The following is a 10,812-nucleotide window of genomic DNA, read 5'->3' on the forward strand; positions in this document are numbered from 1 at the left end:
CTACCCCCCCTCCCCCCCACCACGGGGTCCTTCCCTCCCCCCGCACCACAGGGTCCTTCCTTCCCCCCGCACCACAGGGGTCCTTCCCAACCCCCCACTATGGGGGTCCTTCCTCCCCCCCAACACCACGGGGGGCCTTCCTCCTCCTGCCCACACCGTGGCATAGTTGCCACCTGTCCGGAATTTCCCGGGATTAGTACCCTTTTCCCGTTTTAATCGTTTCCCGGGAAAGTCGGTGTAGCCCTGACCCACGGAGGAGCTGCGGGTTTTTATTGGGCTCAGGGGCCCCGTGGAAAGTCGCCCAAATGATGATGAATCCGACACTCAGTCCTTTTCCCAAGATTTATTTGGGATAAACGCAAAGTCCTTCAGTGGAGGGTCAGATGATAAGGGGAGTTCAGGCACCGGGTAATTGGGGGGGGGGGGGTAGAGATATCCGTCAGATCCAGAGGACACAGGCTGGATCCGGCAAGCACCGGATAGGCCCCTCTCACTGGCCCAGCAGCCGGCGAGATGCCAAACAAAGTCTCTGCCACAGACGTGTCAATTTAAATGAACTTCTTGAGAAATTGCAAAGTTTTCACACAGTAGCCGTTTCCTTCAGCCGACCCGGCGCTACTGTGTGGTAGGTGACCCGGGTTCTGTCCTCCCAATGGGTTTCCAGCCTCCTCCAGGGACACCGGCCTTGTTGCTCGGTCCTCCCCTGAATCCTCCAGTCGCTTGGCTCTCCCCGCAGGCAAGACAGCACAGGACCGCCCCAGGGTCGGCGGGCCCCAGGACTTTTGGGCCCACCCTTTCAGTTGCAAAAGCCTCGGGCCAGCCGGCCCCAAGGCGCAGGATCGTGCGGCACACACCCCAGGCCAGGAGGGCCACGAGGTCGGGATAACGAACCCCGGAAAAGAGACCCCGCAAAATGGCGTCAGTACCTGAAGTACCCCCACCCAGAATGCACAGCAGGTGAACCACTCCCACTGGGCTATTTCCGAGTAAAAGGGGTATTTAATGCATCCGGCCTGTTGCATTTGCAGCACTTACTGGTGGTGACAGCGCCACCTACAGCCAACTGGAAACCAGCACAGCCCAACCCAACTGGTACAGAAACCAGAACTTTGACATAATTAGCCTGAGCCAAACTGCAGCTCAGACAACTTCAATTTGAAAACCAAAATCGTGTCGTCTCATTAGGAGGCGGGCGCTACATCGCTTATTCGCGATTTTCACCGCCGGCCGCTAAAGGTCTGCGACCGGCAGAGAATTGTCTCCGCCGGCCGCCATTTTCAAGAAGACCAGAAGTAGGCTTGGCGAATGGCTACAATTGAAATGCTGCGGTGCCCCCCCCCCCCCCCGCCTCGCTGGCAGTCTCTGTGACCGGTAATGTAAAGGGGCGGGGATGGGCTGGATGTCAGGAGGGGACACCAGATGTTAGGAGGACCGATGGTGACACCAGATTTAAGAAGGACCGATGGGGACACCAGATGTAAGGAGGGGCTCCACTGCTGGGGACACAGATATGAGGAAGGCTCCTCTGATGGGGCACCTGATGTAAGGAGGAACTCTGCCGGGGGCACCTGATGTAAGGAGGGACTCTGCTGGGGGCACCTGATGTAAGGAGGGACTCTGCTGGGGGCACCTGATGTAAGGAGGGACTCTGCCGGGGGCACCTGATGTAAGGAGGGACTCTGCCGGGGGCACCTGATGTAAGGAGGGACTCTGCCGGGGGCACCTGATGTAAGGAGGGACTCTGCCGGGGGCACCTGATGTAAGGAGGGACTCTGCCGGGGGCACCTGATGTAAGGAGGGACTCTGCCGGGGGCACCTGATGTAAGGAGGGACTCTGCCGGGGGCACCTGATGTAAGGAGGGACTCTGCCGGGGGCACCTGTTGGCATCTGGTGGCAGGCAACGTGGGTAGTGACACGCTCATGGCTCCCACTGATTCTGCACTATGGTGAGTTGAATGATTTCATTTCATATTACAATGTAATAATAGAAATAATGCGCTTCAATCATCCTGACACCATAAAAATCATGGCGCCGGGATGATTGAAGCGCCAACACCAGTTATTTGGAGTATCTTTATCTGCTGATTGTCAAACTCTGGAAAACACATATTGCTATTGGGGTGTAGGATCGGGGGGCTGCTGCCCCCCCTTTCCCTCTCCATCCTGCATTCATCTCAGACTCTAACCACACCCCTTTGAGATGCGCCTGTTTGGTCACGCCCACTATTTTGTGTAAACCACGCCCATTTTCACCTTTCCTATGCCCTACTTATAATACAACTCCCCCTACAGCCAAAAAAGTGTCCCGCAACTTCTTTTTACACTGTTGGCAGCTATGCTAAGGTGACAACACCCCCTCCTCTGCTTACATCAGAGTCCCCGGCATTCCCCCCCCCTTACATCAGAGTCCCCGGCATTCCCCCCCCTTACATCAGAGTCCCCGGCATTCCCCCCCCCCCTTACATCAGAGTCCCCGGCATTCCCCCCCCCCTTACATCAGAGTCCCCGGCATTCCCCCCCCCCTTACATCAGAGTCCCCGGCATTCCCCCCCCCTTACATCAGAGTCCCCGGCATTCCCCCCCCCTTACATCAGAGTCCCCGGCATTCCCCCCCCCCTTACATCAGAGTCCCCGGCATTCCCCCCCCCTTACATCAGAGTCCCCGGCATTCCCCCCCCCTTACATCAGAGTCCCCGGCATTCCCCCCCCCCTTACATCAGAGTCCCCGGCATTCCCCCCCCCCCTTACATCAGAGTCCCCGGCATTCCCCCCCCCCTTACATCAGAGTCCCCCGGCATTCCCCCCCCCCTTACATCAGAGTCCCCGGCATTCCCCCCTTACATCAGAGTCCCCGGCATTCCCCCCCCCTTACATCAGAGTTCTCCCTTAACTACATCCCGCCTGGCCTATAGCAAAGTGATGGTCCTGGCGGCGCCTCTCCCGTTCTGACTGGACACCATATGACCTCATTCAGGACGAGTCGCTTGTGCGTGTCTCCGGGGGGAGCTCAGCACAGCGATTGTTAATACGATGTGTCGCTCAGACCCGCCATGTCTCCAATCACGGTAAAGAGCCTATGAGGTCGGCGCTTTACCATGTAATCAACTGCGTCCAATCACAGCGTAACATGGAACTATCGGTTGTCGGCACTCCTCTCCTCATGCTGACCAGGCCTGAGTAGAGGAGAGCTGATTGGCGGTTCTCCTGATCGGGGGGGGGGGGGGGATCTACACTGATAATCAGTACAGCCCCATCAGCAGTGCCCATCAGTGATGCCAATCAGTGCCTCCTCAGTGCACACCAGTGCCGCCTATCAGTGCTCATAAAGGCTGCCCATCAGTGCTGCATATTGGTGCCTCGTCATCGGTGAAAGGTGAAAGGTGAAAACTTTATTTAGAAAATTTAATAACAGAAGTAAAGAAAAAACTTTTTTTTTCTCTTCAAAACTTTGCATCTTTTTTTATTTGTTTAGCAAAAAATAAAACCCCCAGTGGTGAAAAAGCAAGGTCCATAAAGACACAGGTGAGCGAGTTTGGGGTGGAGGAACTTGACTGGCCTGCACAGAGTCCTGACCTCAACCCCCCATAGAACACCTTTGGGATGAATTACAGCGGAGACTGTGAGCCAGGCCTTCTCATCCAACATCAGCGCCTGACCTCACAAATGCTCTTCTGGAAGAATGGTCAAACATTCCCATAGACACCCTCCTAAACCTTGTGGACGGCCTTCCCAGAAGAGGTGAAGCTGTTATAGCTGCAAAGGGCCAACTCAATATTGAACCCTCCGGACTAAGACTGGGGGGACATTACAGGTCATGTGTGTGTAAAGGCAGGCGTCCCAATACTTATGGTAATATAGTGTACTTTTTATATCTACTTTTATCTGTGGGCCAGAAATGTATTATAAAGGGGGTGTTGGATTTGCATTGTCTCATTTGGAGACATAATCTTTATTCCCCCCCTCCCCCGTTCCATCCATATTTACCATATGTTATGTAAGACCGCCCAGCGTACATATACCGCGGCAGGGCGGGCGCTCTGCTCCAGATCATCTACCTAGTACGTGATCTGACCTTTCCGGGTCTGGGGCGCGCATGCGTGGCCCCCCGGGGGCCCGCTCTCGCTGTGACTAGACAAAGTGGGCAGCTAATCTGTGGGTGGCGCCGTCTCGATGTCTGCCGGCACCCGCCAATCATTAGGCAGAGAGCCGGAACGGCGATCCATCTATGTAAACAAGGCAGATCTCCGTTCTGTCCGTGGGGAAGGCATGGATCCTCTGTTCTTGCAAAAGCAGGAACAAAGATCAGCGCCTTCCCCCAGTAAAATCACCTCCCCCACCGTACACATAAACACTGGCTAGGCACGCAGATAACCCTTTGATCGTCCCCTGATGTTTAACCCCTTCCCAGCCAGCGTCATTAGTACAGTGATAGTGCATATTTTTAGCACCAATCACTGTATTGCTGTCACTGGTCTCCAAAAAGTGTCAGTGTCCAATTGTCCGCCGCAATACCCCTATAAGTGTCAGAAACCATGAATCAGACCGAGACAGAAGTACAATCAAATCACACTTGTTTATTAAATAAAAAGGTAAATAGAGAAAGCGTAGTCAAAGCATAGCCAGAGTCCAGCAGCCAGATCGGGTAATCAGCCAGGCCAGAGTCCAGTAGCCAGATCGGGTAGTCAGCCACACCAGAGTTCAATAACCAGATCGGGTAATCAGCCAGGCCAGAAGTCAGGGATCCAAGTAGAGCAACTGCAAGCAGGATAAGGAGCCAGAAGGGATGTCAGCAATCCAGTCTTAAAACAAACCGCAGGAGATGGTTTCTTGTGATGTGACCAACGCGAAGGCAGAGATGAAGTGAGCTGGAAGGCTTTAAGTAGGCAGGTCAGACGAGCATCATCAGGACCAGCTGGTAACTGGCAACTGAGCAGACAGCCCAGAGAAGGAAGGGCTAAGCCAGCCCTGATACTCCTCTAGCCCTAGGAAGGGGTGAAGGTGCATGAAACCATTGATTGTATGGAAAAAGAGGCATAGGAGGGGTCGATCCTGCCCAAAAAGTGAGCCTCTTGCAAAAAAAAAAGAAAAGAAAAACTATCTCTGCCTTCATGTGACGCAGTTCATGCCAGAGGCGGCCCCTCTTACCAATCAAAGAAAGCCCTCTCATTATATGATACAGCCCGGCCTTCTGAGCTCTCTCGCCCTCGCCCGGCCTTCTGAGCTCTCTCGCCCTCGCCCGGCCTTCTGAGCTCTCTCGCCCTCGCCCGGCCTTCTGAGCTCTCTCGCCATCGCCCGGCCTTCTGAGCTCTCTCGCCCTCGCCCGGCCTTCTGAGCTCTCTCGCCCTCGCCCGGCCTTCTGAGCTCTCTCGCCCCCTCGCCCGGCCTTCTGAGCTCTCTCGCCCCCTCGCCCGGCCTTCTGAGCTCTCTCGCCCTCGCCCGGCCTTCTGAGCTCTCTCGCCCTCGCCCGGCCTTCTGAGCTCTCTCGCCCTCGCCCGGCCTTCTGAGCTCTCTCGCCCTCGCCCGGCCTTCTGAGCTCTCTCGCCCTCGCCCGGCCTTCTGAGCTCTCTCGTCCTCGCCCGGCCTTGTGAGCTCTCTCGTCTGGCCTTCTGAGCTTTCTTGCCCGGCCTTCTGAGCTCTCTCGCCCTCGCCCGGCTTTCTGAGCTCTCTCGCCCTCGCCCGGCCTTCTGAGCTCTCTCGCCCTCGCCCGGCCTTCTGAGCTCTCTCGCCCTCGCCCGGCCTTCTGAGCTCTCTCGTCCTCGCCCGGCCTTGTGAGCTCTCTCGTCTGGCCTTCTGAGCTTTCTTGCCTGGCCTTCTGAGCTCTCTCGCCCTCGCCCGGCCTTCTGAGCTCTCTCGTCCTCGCCCGGCCTTGTGAGCTCTCTCGTCTGGCCTTCTGAGCTTTCTTGCCTGGCCTTCTGAGCTCTCTCGCCCTCGCCCGGCCTTCTGAGCTCTCTCGCCCTCGCCCGGCCTTCTGAGCTCTCTCGCCCTCGCCCGGCCTTCTGAGCTCTCTCGCCCGGCCTTCTGAGCTCTCTCGCCATCGCCCGGCCTTCTGAGCTCTCTCGCCCTCGCCCGGCCTTCTGAGCTCTATCGCCCCCTCGCCCGGCCTTCTGAGCTCTATCGCCCCCTCGCCCGGCCTTCTGAGCTCTATCGCCCCCTCGCCCGGCCTTCTGAGCTCTCTCGCCCTCGCCCGGCCTTCTGAGCTCTCTCGCCCTCGCCCGGCCTTCTGAGCTCTCTCGCCCTCGCCCGGCCTTCTGAGCTCTCTCGTCCTCGCCCGGCCTTGTGAGCTCTCTCGTCTGGCCTTCTGAGCTTTCTTGCCCGGCCTTCTGAGCTCTCTCGCCCTCGCCCGGCTTTCTGAGCTCTCTCGCCCTCGCCCGGCCTTCTGAGCTCTCTCGCCCTCGCCCGGCCTTCTGAGCTCTCTCGCCCTCGCCCGGCCTTCTGAGCTCTCTCGTCCTCGCCCGGCCTTGTGAGCTCTCTCGTCTGGCCTTCTGAGCTTTCTTGCCTGGCCTTCTGAGCTCTCTCGCCCTCGCCCGGCTTTCTGAGCTCTCTCACCCTCGCCCGGCCTTCTGAGCTCTCGCCCTCGCCCGGCCTTCTGAGCTCTCTCGCCCGGTCTTCTGAGCTCTCTCGCCCTCGCCCGGCCTTGTGAGCTCTCTCGCCCGGGCTTCTGAGCTATCTTGCCCTTGCCCGGACTTCTGAGCTCTCTTGCCCTTGCCCGGACTTCTAAGCTCTCTCGCCTTCGCCCTGCCTTCTGAGCACTCTCACCCTCACTCGGCCTTCTGAGCGTCCTCGCCTCGCCTTCTGATCTCTCTCGCCTTGGATGCATCCGATGAGGAGGAAAAAAAAAAAAAAAACATCTAAAAAACCTACTATGCCACCGACCTATTGGGGAAAAGATGAATAAAAACATGAACAGGGTACCTCATGAACCCCCGTGCTTCTATTCATATTCTTATATCATTTTTTTTTTGCGTTTTTTTTAGCGTGTTGCCTCAAAGTCCCACCACAGGGGAGAAAACAAAGTACTTAGGGGTGCGATAACACCCACACAGTCCTGCCCAATAAGAGTGACCTTACGGGAAAAGGAAGCAGTGGCCGTAGATAAATAAATGGCCCGACTACAAACTCCATTGAGAGAGGCTGCTAATAAATGGTATACAGATAAGATGTACTTACAGTGGAGCTACTGGCTCAAGCGATTCCCGGGCCGAGCGTCAGAGCATTCCCAAGCAGGCAGCAGCCTGCTTTTTTTTTTTTTTTATAAACCCCGACCCATCCGTCCTGTGCATGCCAGGGTTTTGGGTAAGCGGCTCTTCTCCCTTTATATATTTAATGATATTTTGGTATTAAATGATCTGATCACTTTGATTAAGTGTATTGTTATTGATCACTTGTCAATCAAATTACAGATCTCCTGACGAAGCGGCATTAGACCGTGAAACTTGTTGAGATGCTATCCGTGATCAACTATCCCACTGTGATCTTCCCTGCTTGGGGATCATCCTGGTGATGCACATGGATTGTTACCACGCTTTTAATCTGTATTTGACTATTAATTTTTTATTAATACATTTTCGAATTATTTGTGTATACATTTGAATGGACTTTATACTGTACCGAGATCGTTCAATTGCACCTGTCTCTCGGGGAGGCTTGGTTGGGGACCAAACATCCGACCTATTCGTCTTCAGAATAAAACATTGTGGTTCCTACTGAATCTCTCATTGTGCGAGAATTCCAGTCACGTTACCATTATACATTCTTATAGCGCCGACCTATTCCCCAGTAGTGATGGACGAACTTCCGACGGGACGTTTCGCGAACGCGAAATGCGAACGGACCCAAACGTTCGCGAAACCGACCGTTCGCCGCGGGCCCCATTGACTTCAATGGGAGGCGAACTTTGCAAACCTTCATGTCGAATTTGCGGCCACGTGGTAATTATTAGGGGGTAAAACGTAGTCCCACCATCTGGACAATGACATAATACATGTATGAGGTGAATTTGGGATCGATAACTACAAGCATTTTTATTTTATTTGGGAAATTGTTCTAACAATTCAGGACTATGGAGCTAATGAAGGCAATGGAGGAGAGGGAAGGTCAGGGACCAGGGTAGGCAAAGAAGAGGGTGCAGGAGATGATCACCAGCAGCGTGACATACCGGAATGACACATGCACCGTGATAGAGGCATCTGACAGCAGCACCGTAATACAGAGCACTGACAGCAGCACCGTGACATACAGCGCTGACAGCAGCACCGTGACATACAGCGCTGACAGCAGCACCGTGACATACAGCGCTGACAGCAGCACCGTGACATACAGCGCTGACAGCAGCACCGTGACATACAGCGCTGACAGCAGCACCGTGACATACAGCGCTGACAGCAGCACCGTGACATACAGCGCTGACAGCAGCACCGTGACATACAGCGCTGACAGCAGCACCGTGACATACAGCGCTGACAGCAGCACCGTGACATACAGCGCTGACAGCAGCACCGTGACATACAGCGCTGACAGCAGCACCGTGACATACAGCGCTGACAGCAGCACCGTGACATACAGCACTGACAGCAGCACCGTGACATACAGCGCTGACAGCAGCTCCGTGACATACAGCGCTGACAGCAGCTCCGTGACATACAGCGCTGACAGCAGCTCCGTGACATACAGCGCTGACAGCAGCTCCGTGACATACAGCGCTGACAGCAGCACCGTGACATACAGCACTGACAGCAGCACCGTAAGCAGCCCCAGGAGGAAGTCAGCACAGCACAGGGATGGTGTGATCCCCTCATAATAAGAACCCCCAGGAGGAAGTCAGCACAGCACAGGGATAGTGTGATCCCTTCATAATAAGAACCCCCAGGAGGAAGTCAGCACAGCACAGGGATATCATAAGCAGCCCCAGTAGAAATATGACACCGCTCAACCTCTTCAAAGAGGAGGGTAGGGGCATATAGTACGGTGTGCTTTTTTGGGTCAAGGAAGTGAGCCAAATGAATTAAGAAGGTCTGTGTGCTTGATTAAAAAAATAGTTTATAGACATATACATGGTCTACTGGTCACATGTGTTGAATTCCTCCGAGATCCATGCCTCATTCATTTTTAGAAATGTGAGGTAGTTAACACTGTGGTGAGCTAGGCGAGTACGCTTATCGGTCACAATCCCCCCTGCTGCGCTGAACGTCCTTTCGGACAGGACACTGGATGAGGGGCAAGCCAACAGTTCGATTGCAAATTGGGCAAGCTCTGGCCAGAGGTCAAGCCTGCCCACCCAGTAGTCTAGGGGTTCATCACTCCTCAGAGCGTCCACATCGGCCGTTAACCCAATGTAGTCGGACACCTGACGGTCTAGGCGTTCCCTGATGCTGGATCCGGATGACACCTGTCGATGGGTCGGCTGAAAGAATGACCTCATATCCGAAGTCACCAACACATCTTCAAACCGGCCTCTTCTTGCAGGCGCTGTTGGATTGGTACCCGCAAATCCTTCTCTGGGAGTGGGAATTGCTCCTCTGCCAGCGCACGCAAAAGCAGAATGCAGCATTTCTCGAAGCAAGGCCTGGAAGTGCTGCATTCTGACAGCCCTCTGCGACGGCGGTAACATTTCCGCCATTTTGTGTTTGTACCGGGGGTCTAAGTACGTTGCCACCCAGTACTGGTCCTTGACCCTCATGCTTTTTATACGGGGGTCCCTATTAAAACACTGGAGCATGAAGGCCCCCATTTGCACTAAAGTGGAAGCGGTGTGGTGGCCTGGCTCCTGCTCATCATCCAGGATAATGTCGTCCTCTTCATTCTCCTCTCCCCATCCTCGCACAACAGGGATCCCAGAAAGGTTTAAAGCATGCTCTTCTTGCTCCTGCTCATCCGCCCCGGCACCATCCTCCTCTGACTCCTCATCAGACTCCTGTTGTTGACTTGTCTCAGATAGAGTAGCCCCCCCTGGGAATTCATCCAGCATTGCGACTTCCTCATCTTCCCGCTCCTGCTCCTCCACAGCCTGATCAATGACACGACGCAATGCACGCTCCAGAAAGAAGGCATAAGGTACCATGTCACTGATGGCGCCATGGCTGCGACTGACCAGTTTGGTGATCTCCTCAAATGGCCGCAGAAGTCTGCATGTGTCGCGCATGAGCAGCCACTGGCGCGGTGAAAAAAAACCCAGCTCCCCAGAACCGTTTCTTTCGCAGAGTTCATACAGGTAGACGTTAACTGCACGTTTCTGCTGGAGCAGCCTATCAAGCATATAGAAGGTTGAGTTCCATCGCGTCGGGCAATCGCAAATAAGACGTCTGACCGGCAGATGGTGTCGCCGCTGAATGTCAGCAAGGCGAGCCATGGCCGTGTAAGATCTTCTGAAATGGGCCGAGATTTTCCTTGCCTGCCGCAAGATGTCCTGGACCCCAGGGTATTTGACAAGGAATCGCTGCACGACCAAGTTTAAGACGTGTGCCATGCACGGCACGTGCGTGATTTTGCCCTGTTTCAATGCGCTAAGCAGATTGGCACCGTTGTCACACACCACTTTACCAACTGTCAAATTGAGCGGTGTTAGCCACTCATCTGCCTGTGAACGCAAAGCTGAAAGGAGTGCCGGGCCAGTGTGGCTCTTTGCTTCCAGGCACAACAGACGCAGCACGGCATGGCAACGTCTCACCTGGCATGTGGAATAGGTTCTGGGGAGCTTGGGCGGTGCAGTGGAAGAGACGCTAGCAGCGGAAAAGGAGGAGGCAGCTGAGGAGGAGAGGGAGGAGGATGGAGTAGGAGGAGGAGAAGAAGAGTCAGGCCTGCATGCAATCCGTGGC

This window comes from Lithobates pipiens, unplaced genomic scaffold (genome assembly GCF_037356315.1).
Source record: "Lithobates pipiens isolate NorthernLeopardFrog02 unplaced genomic scaffold, aLitPip1_a1.2 Scaffold_23, whole genome shotgun sequence".
Lineage (NCBI taxonomy): Eukaryota > Metazoa > Chordata > Amphibia > Anura > Ranidae > Lithobates > Lithobates pipiens.